This window comes from Calypte anna, chromosome 9, assembly GCF_003957555.1.
Source record: "Calypte anna isolate BGI_N300 chromosome 9, bCalAnn1_v1.p, whole genome shotgun sequence".
Taxonomy (NCBI): domain Eukaryota; kingdom Metazoa; phylum Chordata; class Aves; order Apodiformes; family Trochilidae; genus Calypte; species Calypte anna.
In genome coordinates, this window is record NC_044255.1 from 17,683,442 (window position 1) to 17,706,205 (window position 22,764).

Consider the following 22,764-nt stretch of genomic DNA (forward strand, 5'->3'; position numbering starts at 1 on the left):
ACATCATTGCTCAAACTCCAAAATCCATTGTTTTATCTTTATTTCAACAAAACTATCTACCAAAAAGGCACTGAAGCTGAAGACTCCTACCCAGGTTTCATCCCACACAGTGCTACTGTTGGTCTCCGAGGCACCAGCAGACCCTGGGTGACAGCATGCCAAGTCTCAGATACGATGAGAGAGGAGAGTCAAGTTCCAGCCTTTCCCCTGGAGCTGACACAGAGCCCTGTACACTTTGCCCTGCTCTAGGGCTGATGAGAATGGCTTTTTGGACCATTATAGCTTTCATGTTGCCCCTGCAAGCTGCTAAGGGCTTCCTGAGAGAGAAAGTCAGAAAACTTAAGCAGGGATGTTCAGAACTCACCCTAAATTGAACAGAATTTCACAGATCAAGAAAAAAAGGTTCTAGTTTAAATTGGAAACTTCATCCCTGGTTAATTTTAAATATATGTTGCAAAAAGTGGATGCACTTAATTTCGGAATATTTTTTTTTCCAGTGTCCATATTACACATGCATCAGTTTGAAGACATTAAAAGCAAAAGTAGTAGGGGTGATAAGCATATTTTGTGTGTCAGATACTCTGGTTTACATGTATACACAAGTAAAAGAGTACCAGAATGCACCTAAATAAACCTAACTTTTATCATAATTAACAGCAGTCATTTTAGATTTTGCTTAGATTTTCTGTTCCACGATCTCAGAATTCACAGCCCATTTACAAACATTAAAGAGTGGAGGATAACAACAGCCCTGCTGGAGCTAAGTACAGGGAGAGGATACACACCTTGACCAGTACAGACAACAGCTCTGTGGAAGCAGTAAAAGCAGATAAATTTTCAATCAAATTCTCATACTCTAACCAGCATGACCCACCTTCCTTTCAAAACTGTACTAATGGGATATTCTGAGGAGAAGGGCATGCACTCTGCTTGACTCTATACAGCAAATACTACATTTTTTATTTGCCTGCCTCTGAAAAGATGGAGAACAAAACATACTTTGGGAGCTGTATAGGATGTTTTTAATTTCATATGTTCCTTAGGAATAATTAAGATTTTTGTGATAAAGGATAGAGGTGCTGAGTTTAATGTACTACAGGCCTGTTAAGGAGAACTACCAATAAAAGAAATGGATTTGAAACGATTTTGAGCATAGTAGCTTCCCCATTTCATTTCTCCAAAACACCTCAATTCTTCTGTCTGGAAGCCTCATGAATTCTGGCCTTAGATTAAGCACAGAAGAAGTGCAGATCTACTATCTTATGATCCAATACAAGAATCAACCCTCAAGACCCCTCCAAAATTACTTGCTCAGTCTCCAAATTCCTTTTTCGATGGCAAAAGAAGAATATATTTAGCTCACGTTCCATTTAAAATTGCCTGTCTTTAAACAAGGTGCTGTTTTTTATTCTTTCTGTCTTCAGTTATATAAGACTTCACTGCTGCCTTCACTATGATAACACTCCAACAATCTAAAAAATACATTTCAGGTGTTCAACATGAAGGAGGTTGTGTGAGTTTAACCTTCCTTGGGATCCTTGTGAGCTTTTTGTATTTAATACTTGTTTTATCTGAAGCCTGTGGAGGTTCTAAAATATTAGAAGACACACTTTCTGAGAACTACCTTTCTAGTAGCCTGAAGATATAGCCTTGATGTTGGGCAACAAAGTTATTCTCTGTAATCCCCTTGATGTTATAAATGAAAAAGAGGATGGAGCTAACATCATCTGAACTTTGGGCAAACCATTTGCTCAAAGCACCATCAAAGAAAAAAGCCCTGCCAAAAAGAAAAAAAATAAATTAAAAAAATCCCAAAGCATACACAAAATGAAATTGGTGCAAATTAACTGCATTGTATTTGGAGACCCATACAAAACAAAACCCACCACAGTCTATAGAGGAAAGTCAGAGAAGACAAGGATTGAAGTTGTAGCTTCACAGTAGCCATCTTTTAACAGCTTTCCTTTTTCAATACTTTAACCTTAAAAAAGAAAAAAAAAACCCACCCACTTCCCATTGTTATGCCCCTATTCAACCTTCATTCGAAGTCATTCACTATGCATTAATTACCACTTTCTTCAATGCACCGGGAAGCTCCCAAACATGCTCCTGTTTTCAAAGAGGCACACTTCCATGGCTCAGCTTTTTATATGCAGAGCCTGCTGAATTTTTTTCCTCTGCATACTTTGAGATTCCCCTAAATTTTACATACTGTAACTGCTCAGAAAGGGGGGGGGAGTGAAAAGACAAAAGGCTGATTTCATGCTTCCAGAACAGTTGTTTGCATCTCTTTCATTTTTCTCTCCAGCTGTGAGAGGCAGCAGAAGGTTCTTTAGCAGGTGTCCTGCCTGCCCTATGGTAATTTTTAACTTTCCTTCACTTGCTTTTACATCTGTTGCATTCATAGACATCTTCTCTCCTCTCAGTGCTTTATTGCTGTTTTTCCTTTAAACAAAATATCTGAATTCCCCGTATTATGTCATTCTGTTCAGCTGTGACCCCAGATTATAAAAGTGAGCAAGAAAGACATGTTCACAAGTCCCAATATATAAATTAAATCCTCTCTGTTTTCTATTCATTCAACAGACTTTCATCACTGCTAAACTGCACAAGTGCCACACAGACAGATCTGACAACATGACAGACAAACCATCTCTGATATCAAAACCCAGAATCTGTATCCCAATCTTAAATCACATAACCTCTCTCCTGTGAGCCACTGTTCCACTCTCTACATGTCAGCAGTTGTAAGGACTCCCATGGGTTGAATGCATGAATGAAATTAAGCTTTCGCATAAGTCTTTTACCAGGTTGCACAGAAAGAAGCAGTTATGATTTAAATGATCAAAAGCATCTTTTTCTTTAAAGAAAAAGAATTATTTTCCAGGTCAAAACTGATTCTGGTTCTCTGCACGGATTTTGGTTTTACTTGCAAAGCCTCTGCATGTAAGAAAACATTGTGAAAACAAAAATAAGATGAAGGAAAATGGAGAAAATAAAGTGAAGCACAGAGGATTATAAACCTCTTGAAGAAATTCAAACACCTTTATTAGAGGGAATTGGTTTTAGAGTTTAAATAAGAAACTTACTGAAAAGCACAGGCCTACATCTTTACAGCCTCGTATGCTCCATTTTTAGGTTTCAGACAAAACCAGATAAAGTGAACGCTCAAAATGCGTTTTGACAAAAATCCCTCAGATTTTTTCTGGACAAGTTCTGCACACGTTTGTTCTAGCACATACAAACTAAACAACAACAGAAGATTTGAAGCTAAGAAGAAAGACCATTATTGATTTTATCAAGGTTAAAAGGTCACTGACACATCCATAGCCTGGTCACAGAGGTTTGAATAATCACATCACAGTGTAAATGCTTCTGTCCTCATCCCTTACAAAAGGGCTCAGACACTGCAAATCATGCAGGTGATTTTTAATAGATACTGACACACTTCCAATAATTTTCTGCTGTGCAAGCCTGGTATTACTATTCTTGCTGCTACAGCCAGTAAGAATCGTAAGAACATTGTAACTTCTATTTAAGTTATTCCAGAAGTAAGTAATACCAAAGATTTTCTTGACTGACTACCTTTCCCTTACTCAATATAAAAATAAGCATCTATTAAAGGATAGTTTCTCTGCTGAGGAAATAATTTATTTTAAAGGGTAAGATTTATGGTAAGATTCTCCCATTTTTAAAACTAAAATAATAAAAATATAAAAGCATGAAGAATGTAAAACAGTAGGAGCTTTGTGATTTCTAATTTAAAAATCACATCTAGGCTCCCGTTTATTTTGGTGACATTTTACAATGGCAAGCTTCTACTTCAAAAATATTTCATATTTTTTCCTGCTGTGAAAGTTGCATCCCAGAAAGAATAAGTCAGGAAGCAGGTGGCAAGAGGTCTCTTAAGAGAAAAGTTGTCTTCCTGCTGAAAGGTAGGGTGGAAAAGAAGAAAAAAAGAAAAGAAAAGTAAAAAGAAAGCTCTCGTTCAATCAACACAGTTCAAATGTGAGGAGGCATCCATGTAAGAAAATATTGCTATTATGGAAATATTTACAACTGCCTTTAATTACTGCTTTTTTAACAGTATCCTAAGTAAAGGAAATTGTTCCTTGTTCCACTAGTATTTCTTTAATAATGGTTTGATAGCTATATTTATAAATTATATTTCTTTTAATAAATAATTTAAGTGTATGTTTGAATTCAAATACTAGTCCTTCCATAGAAAAATACTGGGGAATGCCATCTGCGAATTTGCTTCCCATGTTAGAAATGTGCACTCACATCAAGACACTGGTTTTAAATTTAGAGTTTGTGAAGCTGAGACCACTGCCAATGGTCTTCTTGCCCCTCTTGAAGGATCAGACTACTGGATGAACCCACATCCCTTCTGTACATGATTCAAGGGACATCATTTCTGAGTGTGGCCATCTGAAAGCAACTGTGAAAGTTGCAGGGCTAATCCCTTGAAGACAGTTTAATGTACAAGCTTATGGCTTGCAAATCACAATCCACTTTTGTATTTCCTTCTTTCAGGCTATGCAAATTATATTTTATGGTGAGCTCAGCAGATTTAAAATAAGAATGAGGACAGCCTCTTTGTTTCATGGTTACACAGCACTCTGCACAACAATATTCTTCACAACTAGGATTTCTAGGTGATAATAATTTGCATTATTTCATAATTCTGGGATGTCTTCCGTGTCTGAGGAAATCCCTCAACTGTCAGTTGACACACAGTGGGACACTGTACCAGGGGAAGATCCTCTATGTGATTCAGTATCTTACATCTGGTCTCTTAGTGTTATGAAGTAACAAATAAGATGTGCCAGCATGACGGATCTTTGGCTTGATATAGCACAGCCATTCTGATGCACTCATAATCTGAATTTGCTGCCCACAGATTGTATCTTACAATATTTTATAGCCTGAAGAACTCTACTGGCATTGGGTGAACAAGTACTGCTCAGCATTGGAGAGAAAAACTTAATACAGTTATACTATGGGACATTTTCCCATAATAGCTCAATTCCGATTTAAATTTGTTTACAGGAAAGCCTAAACTAAGCTTCTGAGTTTCAGTAAGCCATTCAATTTCACTGCCTTTTCTGAAAGGTTGACATTCTCCAGCAGCCATGGCTAATAAAAAGAGCATTTTCAGTTTTCTTTTTAGAAGGTCTAGCTATCCAGTTTTCCTGAAGAAGCTTGAAAAGACAGAGGATCCCACATATTATAATGAGAGTAAGAAGACCCAGGCCCTAAATAAACTATACATTATTTTAAGCCATCATAGAGGTACAGAATGCCACTGAAATATATTTTAGCACTTGGACTTGGCAGTCATGACAGCAGATACAGCTTTCAGCCAGGAGGCCTGACTGGGGTGATTCCTAGTTTTGGGGTAGGCACACACAGCACTCCACTACTTTCCCTAAGCCATGTGCTGAAAGAAATCTCCACAGATTTCCTACAGTCCCAGAGTCCCAAGTGAATTCCACAAGGGCAAAGATGGCACATGCTTAAAGGGGACCAGGACTGAGGGATTAGAGGTATTGCAAAGAACACTTAAGTTTAAAAATAAAAAACAAAACAAACCAAATTTAAAATAAAATGAAAAAAAATATTCCCAAACAAACAAAAAAACCCCACAATTATGCAAGTTAACTGGAAGCCCAAACTCTTTCTCCCTTCATTTTAGTTTTCCTGACAGTTTGTAGTAGCTCCTGAAGTCCTTTTTAAATCTAACAAACATATGTAACCAGAAACAACTTATACTATTTAATTTCTTAAGCCAAACAAGAGAAGAATGAATTCCCATTATAAATACAAAGGGTGCACTGAAAAAAATAAGTGTGGGGGGAACCCTTTTTATGAGAAACAGGGCAATCCATACAGACGAAAGGTCTTCTGGCAGCCTTTTGCTATTACTTTCTGCTAATGTGTACTTTCAGAAATTATAGAGCACTGCAGAATACACTCCAAGCTGCATAGAGCAAGTGCTTTTCATGAAGAAGCACCAAAGGGCCTATTAAAACTGTGCATTCAAGTCATTTGAAATAGAGATCCATATTTGGTTTATGTTTTGGTACAGGCAAAATAGCTCCTGCTGTTTTTATTACACTGAGGACTTTAAAGAGTGAGGTAATTATGGAATGTCACGAATCTGCTTGTGCACTTGGTTACAAATTAATTAAAAATAATTTTAATTCAGAAATCACAGATAGATTCTGAAATCACAGAAATATCTGAATCACAGAAAAATTTGATGCCTTCTGTAGAGCCCGGGCACCTGCCCTGTACAACAGAAGTTCTGGAGGCCTATGCCTATCAATCTGCACCTGACAGCACCACTGTTGGTGTTTGCCAACAGCAAAAATATCCAATAACCTGACCAGGTTAATGGCAGTTTCTGAGCAATGGCAGCAGGATTATTTAGGTTAAATTTCTTCAGTGTGCACAAAGAAAAGGCAATATAAAAAACTGCAGTCTGATGATTGCTATTTAAAGAGCCATTTCTCCCCTCTAAGTACATGTGGCCATTGCCTTTCTCTGCAGAGACACTCCAGTCCTTTTAAACCATCTTTTTCTGGAGGACATATGGTCTGATTTTCTTCTGAAGTGAACTTGCAGCCTCTCACCTGTGTTTTAAGGATGCAGGCCATCTTTGTAGAATTGAGACAAGATCCCTTCTTAAATTATCAAGAAGAATTTTTGCACAGGAGGATAAAAAAAAAATCTTAAGCATCTTCTACAGATAACCAAATTTTCAACTTCCACCTGAACCCTGGCAGTCACTGGTCAACCCTGTGAACACCCTGCACAAAAAGGAGTTGGCTTTTGACCCCTGGGCCTCCCATGCAGCACTTAAACCAACAGCATTACACTTGGCAATTCTTAGGGGTGGCATTTGTTTGCTACTTCCCCTTTGAATTGCTGCTGTTTGCTTTGCTGAAACCTTTTTTTAATGCTGTTGTAGTGCATGCAGATGGTGATGTAGGTGTTTACACACACACAAAGTGACAAGATTCAAAATACATCCATTACTTGCTAATGATCATGCCAAGTATTAAAAGCACGGATGCACACCCTTTTTATGCATATACTTAGAGGTCTAAAACGCCAAGGAGGAAGGAAGATAGTAGAGAGCAAAGACAGAAACACAAGGAAATTTGTTCACTGCAATGTTGTAGCTAGTTCACAAAACTAGAAGCTAAGACACTTGAGGGTAGAGCTCTGCTGCTGAACTTTTATTCATGTTTCATTTAAACCCTCCAGCACTGACCTGAACTAAAACTACCAAAGCTGCAGGGAATGTAATCTTCAAGGCTAGGAACTGTAAATCCTTACATTGTTCCATTAAATCAGATTCTTCAGCTTCTCCAACTTAAACTGGAAAGTCTTTGGGGCAGGCACTCTCCAGCTACTCTTAGTGTCCAGCACAAAGTGGTCTGATATTTCTTAGGCACATCTTGGTTCTATTGTAACATAACTAAATACACTGTTTTCAGTGTTTATATTGAAAAAATGTTGGCATTACCTTGACTTTGAGTGTATTATCACTTCTTTCCAGCTTAAACTCTTCTGTGGCAGTGTCTACGTTAGTATTTAGGGTCAAGAGTGTGCTTTTGAAGCAAAACTCTTAATGTCCCCATTAACTGTGCTTTAGTTCCCAGCACATTGATCTTAAAGCACACAAAGTAGATTTCTTTCACCTGGAACTGAACTAGATGAGGTGGTCCCACCTAATCCACTTCTTATTTCTTATGCTAACTTATCACACTGCTTGTGGACATTTAGGTCCATGGAGCCAGGCTAAGAGGCAGTTCAGAACTAAGACCACTAAAACACAGTGTGGATGTCAGGTTCCCAGCACCCTTGCTATGATAGATATTATCTACAGCATCTAGATTTCACAATCCCAAAAGCACATCCCGAATACTAGTAAACCCTCTAAGAAATACCCTCAGCTTCCTTCTGCATTAAGTATACATCTCTTTTCATGTGAAACAGGACAGCATGGTATTCTTTCACTTCTTTCTGTAAAAAGAGATGGCTACAAACTCACCCAAAGTTCATACAGCATTTGATGACAAAGCAGGAATTCAGTTCAAATATCTGCAATTAACAACTATTCTATTTCATGTGATTTGTAGTTTTCAAACTTACTTTCTTCCTCAGTCCTTAGATATTTAACTCAAACTGTGTACACACCAAATGTACTAAATTTTAAATTCCTTTCTACCTATACTGAAGTCATTGCATTTTATTTCATGTTTTCTTATTTGAAATATCTGCACAACACACGAAATTTTTTATAAATCTCAGTGCTTCTGGTTAGCAACAACACCTCAACACATACAGAGATGTAAATAAACAAGAACGATTTCCCTGCCCTGAATTAGAAAAGGCAATAAGGTGAACACTACATGCCACAAGCACAGTCAAATATTAAAAAGGCTTTAAGAGGGTCATGGGGAAATGCAGCATGAAGTGGTCATCATAGAGAATGGCAACACAGACTGACCCAAGTGACATGTAGCCACTGTCCTGTGTCAAAAATCAGGACCACATCAATCAGGGCTATTAACAAGTAATAATATTTTTGTTCCAGCTCAAAAAGGAAACTTGCCTTTGGAGCAAAACGATCTTAAAAATCACTTTAAAAAAAAAAAAAAGTGCTACATGATCTGGTCATACTTAAGCTGCAGTTGAAGTTATTGATCCCAGTTAGATATGTGATGTCAAAGACAAAATTCTACCTCTGCTGTCAGTAAAACTTACTTGTTGAGAGAGGGCCAGACACCAGTTCTTCCTACAATCCGATTTATGGCTAAATTTTGCTGTTACAGCTAAGGCAACTGATAGGAATATAGAGAATGTATCACACTCTTAGTTTTGAAGTCCAATTTTGAAAAGAATCAAATCTCTGAAGACCAAAAAATATTCTGTGGGATGAAGTCCATACAATACAAACTATAGAATTTTATCCAGTAAATCCTGTCCTAAGGCAAAAGCATGTACATCACACATCTTTCCGAGATGTGCCTGAAGAAAAGGAACAAGCAGACCCAAAACCTCATGTCACTGGCACCCCAACAATTTTCCAAGGACTCAATCCTGTGTTAACATGGCAATACTTGACCTGGAGAGCTTGCATATTTTAATTCATGACAAAATGCAGCAACTACAAACAATCATGAAATAGACAAGATGAACAAAGCCTGGTACCACCAGGTCTGCCAAACATGGAACTCCTCCATTTGTGGCCAAGGACTCTATGTCCTCATGTTGAGCCCTGACTCCCTTCTTCTGTCTTCTCCCAAGTCAGCTTCCAGGCAAATTCAAGAGCCCACAAGGTAAAGACCATCTCTGGGCTGCGGGGCCAAGGATCCCAGGCACAGATGGCTGCCTGCCTTGCTACTTTTTATTCTCTGTCCAGGAGTTACCGAGGCTTATGCAAAAGGATCATCACTCTTGGGAAATACCATCAAAAGGCTGGTGCAGCAGTATAAATGTTATAGTGAGGTGAGAAGTACTCAAAACATGAATTGGATATAGAGGCTTAAAGTCTATTTTCCCATGGCAATGAAAATGTTTATTTAAATCTCCTTAGAGCTAGGGGCTGAAAGCCACTGTCTATAAGCAAATATGCATATTTATGTGCCCACATATACACCCATTTATTTTCACATGAGCAAGGAGTATGAAAGTAGTACTCTCAGCTTTGCCTAATTCCAGCTGTTGAGAGACTGTGGTAAATCCATTTTCTCACAGGTCTTTTGTGCAATATGGCAATTAACTTTCCCTCAAAGGAGGGTGTTTTGTTTTTCACAGCTTTAGTTGTTCTAGGATGGTACCGTATATATGCACAGACCTAAAGGAATGCAAGTGGATTTAAAGGCAAATTTTACCTAAGACTGAAGTGTTGCCACGAAATGGGTCCAAACTTACAATACCTGGATTTGTTTGGAAAATTGTGAACAAAGCAGTTGTGGTTTCCAAAGAAGTCTGGATGGATCAATGCTCTGCCAATGTTGCTATGCTGAATCCTTCTTAACACAGGCTTCAGATCCACAAGCTCTTGTCTTGCCAGTTGGTGTAACCCTGGACAGCATGAAAAGGATGCTGCAATGGGTCAGCATTAGCAGGATTTAGTGGCCCAAGAAAATTGCAAATCTGCTTTCCTGTTAGGGATCCCTGTACCTGACATTCCAATTACTTAACTGTTAAAGGTATGAGTCTCTGCTACAAATAATTATGCCTACTTAATTATTAGCATTTCACATTTTTATTTAGCAGAGAGGCAAAGAGGAGGAAAAAGTGGGTGGAAGAAAGAGCAAAATTACTCCTTCCCTCTCCCCCACCCCCAACACTTATTCCACCCCCAGCAATGCCTGAGAGAGGCACAAATACACCAGAGCTCACACAAACACAGACAATGCCTGGGAACCTTGAACAATGTCCCTTTCTGAATAGTGACATCTCTGCACAAGCAGTCAAGCTCCACTTCTCCCGTCGGAAAAAGCTGATATTCCCCTCACACAGTACTCACATGAAACAAGTCAATTATTTGTGTGAGCCCCACAGAATCATCTCCATAACCCTCTCCAGGACCCTCAGGCCAACCCTTGACACAGGAGTGTAATCATACAACACCGGAATCAATTACACTTTTGGAGAGAGGGGTGGAAAAAATGACTTTGCAGGCCCACCGCAAATTGCTGAGGCTGTCCTCTGGCTCTTGTACAGCTTGAATCCAGGAAGTGCCTCTCAGCTCAATTTTCAATTATGTTCTCATCACAATTTACAACAGACAGTGTGTAATTTATGGCAATTACTTCTTCTAACGTCCCCCTTTAAAAATTTCAGATAAAGAGACAGACAAAACCTGAAAGTGAGCCAAGCTCACCTGGCCTGCCTGCTGTACTAAGTTGATGTTATGGGGAGAAAAAGCTCTGCCTGACAAGGCTGGGAAGGAGATACTTTACAGAGTGGTGAATGCATACTGACAACTAAATCAAGCAGAAGAGGAACATAATTGTTGAGGATGCATTCCTTTATTTGTTAATGCATATATACAATATCATAACAACTGGATATTGTGTAAAGGGCTAATAGGGAACACAGACTGTCATTCTGGGTAAAAGGCCTGTGAAAAAAAAAGCTTCACTATAAAGTCACTCAAGATCATTTGTTTTATATTTTACCTCTCTGCTGGAAATAAAATCTGGGCTTGCTTCCCCCCTAGACCCTCTGCAAGGTAAGTATGTAGTAATATTTTTTTAAATTTTAAAAATGAAAGTAGCGTAGGTATTTTTCGAAGGAAAACTGAGTATTTTAAAGAAATACATGCTATAATTTTGCTTTCTGTAGCAAAAAATATTTGAATATTTGGCAGATATTATGCAGCTATCTTTACACTAAACAAAGGCACATAAGAAAGAAAAAAATTAAAAACCTTGTGACAAAAAAAAAATAATTTCTGGAGTGAAATCAGGTGGTTCAGCCCAAGTATGTCTCGAAAGTCAAACTGTGAAATCTCAAAATCCCCTCTGCAAGAGAGCCACCAGGAAAGGCTCTGCTCCATTTAAACCTATGGGAGTTTTGCCACCAACTTCAGTTGAATAAAGATTATACGTTTTCACATATTTTACATATATAATGATTAAAGATAATTTAAAACACTCAGGATGTCACCTATTTAGACTGAAAAATGTTTTGCACTCTAATACACATCTGAATTTGTAGGCAAAACCCTGAGCTGCAGATGGCACTGCAGAATTTCTCCCTAGTTTCCTGGTATAAAAAAAACCAAACCCTTCTCAAGTATTCACCAAGAACTACAAGGACTACCAAGATTATCTTCCCAGTAAAAGTTGTCTTGTAGTGTTTTCAGAGTTCACGCTAACGTGTAAAGATCATCAAAGCATCTTCACTGATCTACTGCTTAATTTTAGCCACTAGTTATTTTAGTCACAGAATTTTCACAGTTGGAAAAGGCCCCTAAGATCACTGTGTCCAACTGTCAGCATCCTCCACACACTAAAATAAGCAAAATACATTTATGATATCTTTATCACCTTGGCCACAACGTTTATTAAATGACAAAGCCTGAATCACGTATCTAAACTAAACTAAGGAAAGAGGCAGGAGAGAAAGTGCTTAGAGAAAATGCATGCTGTACTCTATAAAACTGATGTTTAGTAAGAGACAGCTCTATATAAGTCTAAGCACAGGTCACACAAGACACAGAGAGGAAAAAAATTATGCACAAAGATGTAGGCACGTGTTTAGCATTCAACATCAGGTCTGCAGTCCAGCTGAGAATACAGTATGGATCTCCTAGCTGAGTATCCACTATCTTGGTGGAGAGCACAGAGAGGCAGTTACAGAATTTGTCTTTTTAATTATAACAATGAAAATATCTACTGGGAGAAACTAAGGAGATGATGGGATTTTCCAAACTCGTAAAACTCTATTGAATAAATTAGCAGTGGAACTACCTTTAACTCCAAGATAACACATTCATACTTTGTGGTTATCAGTTGAAAAGCATAAGGCCCCACATGCTCCCCTATTGGTGAGCTCAAGAGAACGTCCATGCAGTTTACAGAAAACCCACAAAATCCAGAACTATTTTACAAAGGACACTGCAAAGCCTTTAAAAGTGAGATGAGGTTAAATACTGACCCATGAGTGAATATGAACTATTCTGAGGTTCAGCTATAACCAAATAACCTCCCTTGCAAGTCAATGCTGAAGAAAATCATCCACTTAATTCTTTCTGCAAGGCTTCACTATCAGCAAAAATATCTCATGAGACATCATGGATAAAAAGGTAACTTTGGCAACAGTGAACAAGAAGCACAGGTTAGCTTGCAAGTAGGTGAACTTCACCACTTCAGGGTGATAACACCTCTCCACAAATCCTCTATAGCAAAGAATACTATCAAGCAGTTAATTAGCCTACATTCCCCACTGGAATGGAGATCTATTCCCCTGTACATCTCCTAATAGCCAGCAGTGTGGCTGCTGCAGAGCTTGTGTTCACAAAACACTACAAATAGAGCAAAGGTGAGGAACAGGGTGCATACAAAAGTTTTCAGCAGTTTTGGCATCAGTTAACAGTGAGTGATGGATATATTCCCTTCAGTATGCATCACCTGCATGTAGGCAAGGACCATGCAACTGAGTCTCTTGCCATGCTAGTCACCCCCTTTGGGTTCTGCATGATGAAGGGTGACTAAAGCCATGGTCCTCAGCCCACAGTCAAACAAAACACCTTCAGAATCTCTTCTCTCCTTCCACCTGCAAGGTTAGCAATGGAAAACAATCTCAAAAGCTCATAACTCTGCAAGTTATCCATTTGTGATCTAAAGAAATAAGCTCAACTCTGCTAAAAGATGCATGGAAGACAACAAATTACAGGAGTGTTTCAATACTCTTCCTTTGGAAACATTCAAGTAAAACCAAAAATATTTTACAGAAATCTCACCAATCAATACAACTGCAGTTTCACATGAAGTGCATTCCACTTGGAAACATAAAGAAAACCTGACTACAGTGCAACAAAAGGTATAAGAATATGCACACCAGTAAATGTAAAGTACTTGGTAAAGTTGAAGAATAAAAAAACCCCAAATCTACCTAGTTTTGTCTTAATGATCCATCATGAAAGAATCCAGAAATCCAGACAGGAATCTTGAGGCATGGCAACAACATAAATAATCAATGACAACAAAATATTTTGGATATAGACACATGGGACCCAGGTCACAGAGCTCACCCAAGTCAATGGAAACATTCCCACTGTCTTGGACAATTTACTGCAACCCTGGCTTGAGCTCTACCTCACCACTTGCTAGGTAGTACACAACACATTTCCCATGTCTTTTCACTATTAAGTATTTAAGAGTTTATACTTTAGTATACTCTCTGTGCAGCACAGACTGACAAAATAAACCCCTGAAAGATTTTTGTTTTAAAAAAAAATAAAAACAGTAAAAAATTATTCAGTAAAATATAACATATGAACAACAAAGGGTGTAAGTTTGTAAGTTTAATTAGTGTGAAGCAGAATTCTCTTTCTGAAGATGGCAATCAAGAGATTTCTAATCATTAATGGAGGCAACTGGGGAAAAGAAGGATAAAGAGTATTTTGGTACCTTGTAGCATCTATACCAGCAGATCCATCATCTCAAACAACTTCAAGTGGAGTCATCAGACTAACAGAAATTCTCTCCATTTTTAATAATACAGTTTGAGTTTGCATTTCTAGTTTGGAGGGAATTATCACCCTCTAAGTGGGATGACAAAAAAAAGTTCAGCAGTTGCTGATGTAAACAAAAGCTCATACATCCACAGGTATATAAGGTTCCAGGTCAACAGAAACAAACATCCTTCATGGAGTCAGTTCTAATCTGGATTCCTCTGCTCTGATTCTGCTGCACGTGGGTGAAATCCTGACATCATTAGTGAAAAGCTCAGTAATGCCAGGATGTAGTAGAACAAACCAGAAGCTCCAGGGCTGAGATTCCAAGCTTGAGAAAAAATAGTTTAGATCTGGAACAAGGTTTGACTACTCCTGCCATTTGTTCTTGCACAATTGGCTAGTTAGCATTTAACTTAGAGCAGGAAAAGGAAGCAGAAGCTAAACAGGAATTTTGAAACCTATCATTCCAGAAAACCATTAGAAATTTGGCATATATTTGCAGTTCAATTGCTAAGCTGGAGGGAAATGCTACAATTCAAAATTTTCAGTATCTTGAGAAGATAAAGAAAGAGACAAGAAAATACAAAGTCACCAGGCTTTACCTCAGAAGCTCACAGACTTTCCTGTAGCTAACTCAATAATTACATTGTACTGCCAGCAACAATTCAATATTTTTTTTCCTCGCCTGAGGGTTCCAACACATTTGCACCATAGGGAAGCTTTTCCCCTTTACATCTCAAAACTCTACCACAAACTCTTCCTTTATTCACAACAGCCAGATCCCCAGCTGAGATAGGCACTTTCGTATTGCTCTAGATGACAGTTTTCTGTGTTCTTTCCAAGCTCAGGGGGTTTAATAAACATATCTGGCAATCTTTCGATAGCTGGAGGGCCTGGGATGACACTGTGTGCAAACAATATGCTCTCACTGCTAGGGAAACAAGTTTATTCAATTCAATTAATAGATTACAGTCAAGATACTTGTTATCCTGCAATGAAAAATAAGAACTCTGAGAATTAGGGTAGGTCACAGGATTAGCACCTGGCAACACAGCAAGCCAGGCAAAATAAGACCAAAAAATCCCACTTGCTGGTAGAGCACTACCAATAAACAGGGGCACAGTCCAGTGGTCTCAGCACAAGAACTGACTTTTAGCTCAGAACTGAGCTTGGTCTCCTGAACCTCCAGCATCTTAGGCACAACACTTTAAAAACATAGCTTTTACCTCTTACTAAATGAGGATATTCCTTTTCAGTTACTTGACAAAAAGAGCAGAGGAGAGCAGTAGCTCTTACTTAGTGAAGGGCTGCCGTTTTCAAGCCAAATAGAGCTGCCAGGAGCTGGTTCCACATTTTAAAATGTTAAAGTAGAATTCTATTTCTAATTTAAACTATTTAAACCAAAGCATTCTATCACAACTATTCCAAAACCAAAGCTTCTATGACACCTATTTCCAGTGCAATCACAATGGTCTAAATAAGGGAAACTCTCCTGCTTTCTTGATGAACAATATTCCAGGAGATGGTGGTCCTGTATACCCTCTGCTTTAAGTGCAGATCTGCAACAACTTGTCCTTTCTGAAATGTGATCAGAACAAGTTTAAACTTGCAGAAGTTACCACAGGAGCAAATCTCATTTAACTACCAGAGTGACAGGTAAATTTGCCTGAAGGATGATTTGTGGTTAGGGCACATACAGGAATACAAGAGATATGAATTTATTTCATGCCATAAACTTGCATAAGTAACCCTATCCCTGAGTGCCTCCATTTCTCTATGTAAAGCAGGGATAAAAAACCATTCTTTTGTCTGGTTTGCCTATTCTCTTTGGAAACAGAGGCTACATCTGACTGTCTTCTCTATGTACTGGCTGCCCAGGTGGTTGGGGGGTCCTCAGCTACCAGCCAAAGCCCAGCTCAGTTAAAGGGCGTAGATACTAACCGCTATTTAAGTAATGCTACTCATATTTCTGTAAACAGAGGCATCAATGATTTCTCAGAGTAGCACTATTTAGAAAAATAATCTTAAAATAAATTTAAAATTACATACTGAAACAGGTATAAAACTAGCATCAGTTTTTGCAGTCCCACAGCCTGCAAAAAATGATTCAAGGGACAAGAACAAAAAATGATGGGAAAAAGAGTTGTGTTCAGAGATGAGAAGAGTGTCCCAGAGGACTGAACAGCTCTCCTAGAGATGTTCCTGTGAATATCACATTTGACAGAAAAGTCACCTTAGGGACCTGTCTATGGCCACCCATTAATATCTCCAGCATCTCAGTCCCAAGAAGGGGCTCTCTCTGAAATTAGATGTGCCTCACTGCTGCTATGCAAGCCAGGGAAGGAGGGGAGATCTTGCAAGTACTGGCAGTAGTGAAAAACTTTCCCATTAAACCTCTCAGTGTCCATGAAGTCAGAACCAGTCACTATGCATTTGATGCTACTCTAGCCAATCATTGCTCCTCATAAATTCTGTCCCTCTTACAGTCTTGAAACAAAATGCCTAATGACCCATGGCAAGACAAAAAAAAAACAAACAACCTAGTGCAAGTCCTCTAGTTACTGTCATATTTGACAATCTGGAATACACAATAGTAGCTCTCATGCTCACACATGCTCAATGACTCCCAAAATGCAAGTAAAGAGCCTCTGCTTCTCTAACTCTAACCCACATACTTTCTACGATTTAAATATTGAAGTCTTCATTTGAACAAACACCTGACTTCCATAAAGTATTTCACAGTGGTGTCTGGATGATTAAGAACTGGGTCACAACAATTAGTACAGTTGAGTGAATAATAAAAAAAATATTATTTACCTTAGCTGTTGCTTTGTTCTTAGATTAGTCAAGAGCTTATGATGAGTTTCCTTGGACTTCATGCATGTTCAGCAAGTGTTCACTAAAACATGTATTATGTAGCCTGCTCAGGAATTTCTAAAATTTTAGCTGAGTTTCAGAGTGTGCAGTATGACCTCATGATATCATTGCTCATCTACAGCTGAAAAATACTAGAGTGCAGCTATGACTTCATGTAAATTTTAAACTTAATTGTTAAAAAATAAAATCTAAGTCAAAGGTATTTTACCCCATATAGTCCAACTGCTTTAGGATATGCAAGAATGAAAAACATACCATTGGAAAACTCCTGAATTCTGAATAAAATTCAGTACTTTTATATTACTTATTTACCTATTATAATTACTGCATTGAACACACTGGGAACTGGTATGTATCAAGAGCAGTAACATTCCTCCTCAGCTTTAAGTTATTTTCACTAATGAAGAAAAGCCCTATGTAAGCAATAGACATGTGAAATTAGTGAGAAACTTTTAGGTTTTCCTTCAAACTCCAGCATAGATTACTCTGAAGATCTACAGAACATAATACACTGTTGCATCCTTCCCACTTAATTTTAATCATTGGGTTATTAGTTTTGCAGAAGATTTAAAGGGGGTAAAAAAAATATTTTAAAAAAAGAAGAAAATGGAGGAGGGGATGAAATCATCAAAACTTCTCTGCATATCACTGGTTTTGTTCCAGTTGTCTTAATAGGAATCTAATCCTGAAGTAAAATCCAAAAATCAAAAAGACTATAAAGTAGTGTTCTTCTCTGATTAAGTACACACATTTTCTACACTAAAAAGGAAAAGTTAGGAGGAAAGTTGCAGGACATATTTGCAGGGAAAGTTAGGACATATTTTCAGAGTTCAGTTCTCACAAGATAAGGAAATGGCATGTAATCATTTGCTATATAAAATGCAGCAAACAATATGTGAATCTGTATTCCTTAAATCCTGGATGAAATTGAAATCCTTTCAAACCAGTCATTAATAAGCACTAATTAAATTTTAGCAGTCAGGATCAACACTTAAATGTTATAGCAGAGGAAAGCTGAAAAATAGTATACAATACAATGAGCAGAAAAACTAGACAGAGAAATAGCAGAAATAGAATTCTTATTCTGATTTCCCCTTCACTTGCAAGTGGACGTTTGCTTTATATGAATTTGCTGGATATTACAAAAGCTCTGTGGAAAACCTTAGATTTGAATATGTTAAGGAAAAGAAAATCTTTTTCTTAAAAAAAATAATCTGTGTACATCAATTCACCTTACTATTAAGAAAAGTAGTGCACTTAAATTTTAGGTCTTTTAAGGAATACTAAACAGTTTCTTTATTGAATGAATGAATGATCCAAATCTATATGACTTACCTACTTGGGGGGGGAGGGTCTGTTCTCAGAACAAGCCCTCCTTGAACTCAGTGTAACACTATGCTTGAGGAACCACTCAGTAACTCAGAACTGTATATTTGAAAATAGTCTGTATCTAACAGCTATTAAATGAAAAGCAGAACATTGCTGGTTGGGCAGCTGCAAAGATTTTATAATCACACAATAGAGAGGATTAAATACATGTAAAGAGTTCAGTAGACTAAATTCTGAGCTCAGCTGCAATTGTACAACCTTAGGAAATCAATGGGGTTCCACATTTGCAAATGATGGGGGATTGGTCCATCCCAGAAAAAAAAAAAAAAAAAAAAAAAGCGCCTTAAGAAGAAAGTTCAATTTGAGAAAAATGATTGTTTCTCCCTCTACTGTTCCATGTCTCATACCTAACATCTGGTGAAAATTAGGAAGCAGTTTCCCCCCCCCAATCAAACAAACAAAACAAAACAAAAAAGCCAAAAAAAAAAAACCTACAATACAAAACCCTGCATATATATCTGATGTATTTTATACATATTCATCCTCATAACTTGACAGATGGGAGGAATCTTGCAGTCATTTCTGAAAGCAGACAAAAGGCCGTTGGTTCTGCTCCACATGATGATTTGTGAAGACAGAATATCACCCGCTTCCGTTGATGATTATATAGTTCTATCCATCTGTCTGCCACTGGAGGTTGTGAGAGTGAGATACAGCTCACACCGTCTTCATAAACAAAAGTAGACTGTGCTGTCAGTAGTCAGACACGCCAACTAATTGGAGCTGTCGACAGACACAATATTCTGTGTCAACAGCTCTGGTAACAGTTTGAAACAGCAATGATATGTTGGGTGATGGTGAGGATGACACATATGTCTCTAATAGCATGCTAGAAATCTGACATAACTAGAAAAGAATTACTAAAATGTAATTCCCAGCCTCTAGTTCTGCTGTTAAGACTCACCAGTCAGCACCCAGAGGAAAGAGATGCATGCGTGTTCGTGTGAGTGTGCCTGTGCTTGTACACAGCTTCCTCTCTATCGCTTCAAAGGGTGACAGCTTAATTTGATACTCATAATGCCTAACTTAAAAACTGAAATTTCTTTTGAATTTCAAGGAATTCACCAGAATTCCTACCCAAGTTTAAAACTTGGAGTTTCTTATGAATTGGAAACAAAAGAAAACCCAAGTCAAATGGCAGCCATATTAAATGGACAGGGCTTACTGCAGCTGTGCAGGGGAGTCCTGTTGTACTGAAAAGTGGTTTGATGGGCTCACATGAAAGGCAAATTGTCCTCTCATCTTGTCAAGACTAATGAACTTTCTTAATTTTAAAGTGAAGACCAGAAATAACTATCTGCAGGATTAGAGCCTCTGTTTCTCTTTAGCAGCAGGTAAGAAAATCCTTCTCCATCATCAGTCATTTTGGATTTGAAAGCAAAAAGCAATAAATTAAAAAAGTCGATAAATAGAGTACTGGGTTAGAGACAAAAACTGACATTTGCTTTGCTCTATTCACACACCTATCTGCTCAGCTTACGCGTACAGCTCCTCCCTTGCCAAATGTAACCCAACATTGGACTGAGTAGGATAGATAACAGCACATAATATGCTGGTTTACAAAGATCCAGTACTTTTTTACTCCAAAGAATCAAAGAAATGACATACAAACTTCACAGTGACCATGATAATAATATGCAGCCATCTCTAGAGCATTAAGGCCACCAAATCCTTACAAAGGGACCTGGCATGGCAGGTCTAGCATCTCATCTCAAGGTCCAGAGCAAAGTAGACTCCAGTGCTCACTTCACATAAGCTTTGCATGGCAGAAGGACCAAGCTGGCACACTACTACGTTTGAATAATATCCTTGAAATCTGATAACAGCAAATAAGTGCAATCATGATGCCACTCCTCCCTCCTTAGGATACAGAAAAACACAGGGCCTGATTCTTTGACGCTCTGCAGTCACACATTAACTAAGGAAAGGTAACTGCAGGGCACGTGTCAAACCTGCCCAACCAGCTATGAGGCAAGGACCAACCTTCTTCTGTGTTTCTAATATACCCAGAACCATGAGAGTTGACAGTCACCAGAATAGAAATAATAAAACATAATGAGTTTTTTCTGATGTATGTGACCACACTGAACCCCAGATCTGACCCAGGCCTGACAGACTTTTCATCCCAGAGAAAGAAGATAATGAAGCAAGCAAAAAAAGTCACATGAGGACTTGGATGAAATTCTTCTGCAGAGCCCCTGGGAACAAGGCTTGTGGTGAGACAGATGGCAAATCCACAATTTGCCAAACTCCAATGATCCCAGTTTGGGAGTGACAAAATGGATCCCAGAACCTTCCTACAGAGCTCTCCAGAATCAACTGCAATGTTGCAGTTTTGCTCTGAAGGGAGGATCTCAGCACCCACAGAGGCATGATCTCATTAACTAACAGCCAAATGCCTTGAAGGACCAGTCCACCCCATTAGCTGCCCTAAGGAAGCAGGTTGGAAAAGAACATGCCTAGAGGGAAGGAAGTGTGAAGCATTACTAAGGAGAACGCAGTGACAATAGCTGAGGGTACAGAGGAAGAGCCTAGTTTTGTTTGCTGCATAAATCCCTATATTATCTCTTGCTACTTGACCTGCTAGAGCATCCAGCAGCACAGGGAGCATGGCGTGTCAGCCTGAGCTCGCTATTTCCAGCCAGGAGAGGGCACACAAGTCAGTTCACTGAGAAACTGTCTGTTTTGCAGCCACTTCCCATCTTCATGGCTGTTTCTTTGAACTGATGTCCCTTGTTGTCCAGACTGTCTGCGTTCAAAATCATAGTGAAAAAAGCCTTCCTAAAAGCCTTCCTAAAGAGATAAGCCAATATTATCTGCTGCCAAAGTCACAAACATAGAAAAATGTCAAAATATTTTAAGAGGAAAAATGAAAAAAACAACAATAACAACAACAAAGTGTGAAAAATAAAGTCAAGCAATGTTATTTTCTCAGCATAACCAAGGAGCAAGTTGCTTCCCAAGAAGTGTGTATAAATAGTGCACCAGCCATTTAGTGCAAGTGTGACTCTAGCAGCTGGGCTGTTTGCATGAGATGCAAATTTGGAGCCATTCAGAGAGGGAAGAATGAAAGCTTTGGCACTCACCAGGCAAACACTAACGGGTATGGGAAGAGGGCCAGAAAAAGACAAACCACACAAAATAGTGGGTGGCCAGACTGAGGACAAGGAGTAGCTGGACAAAATACCTCATATGATCTAGCTCAAGGCAAGCACTGGACACTTCAGAAGTTTTACTTTTCAGTCCCTAACTATAAGCAAAAGACCTTATTGCAATCTCTGCACTCCTAGAGACAGAGCAGTGTTCACACTCCAGAGATTCACTGACATTCACCCTGCATTACACTTATCCATGCCTACTGTGCCTGGCTGCAAGTCATCACCAGTCACAAGGACAACTCTATTAGTTGCCATGTTCTAATGTTAGTGAAAAAATACCTATAAAGCTCCAGTCCCCACAGATCAATTGTAGGAGTTTAAGAAAGGTCAGGCTGCTTACAGCTTTTGACTAAACAAATCAGTGGGCTCTGACATCAAAATGGTGCTAGAAACAGACCCTGGAGCTTATGAGTTATGCATGAGGATGTTTCAGGCCTCTACCCTCCTGCTACTCTTGTGAGATGATAAAAAATTTTATGGAATCTGGTTTCTGCCTACAAATACCTATGGAAGAATTACATAAGGTCTGTAATTTTAAAAATTTTCTTCTTAACAAACTGAATCTAGGCACAGTACCAGCAGTCTGTGTCTCTTAAATTGCATGCATTTATTTCACCAAAACAAGCCAGGGTATAACACATTTGAAGATAAGCTCATTATTCAGTTTTCTGATGCCTTTTTGTGCTGCTTAGACTTGCTGCCTTCTACCACATTGGTATTTAATAATTATTTTTGCTATCTCCAAAGCCCTTTCACCATACCTTGTGTGGCACATTACAGACAGCTTGGATTTTTTCAGGTACAAATTGCTAAACAATTACTGATGAGAGAAAGGTCATAATAATAGGTTACAGAAGCCTTTGCAGCCTGCCTTTACTTCATGGCCATTTATAAAGAACCATTTCATCCCATTGTTATAATGATGAGAAGGAAGTAGTTTAAGGTAGTTATAGACAAGCAAACAAAAGGCAGGAGAGCAGTGCTGTACAACTTCTACTTTCACTTCCTGCCTACTCCATTACTTCTGGCATTATGGGAGAAATAACATGATTGGAATGACCTAAAGGTTATAACGGGTGGGCAAGGTTTACCTTGTGGAAAGCAGTGTGAGCACTGTTGGCTAAACCT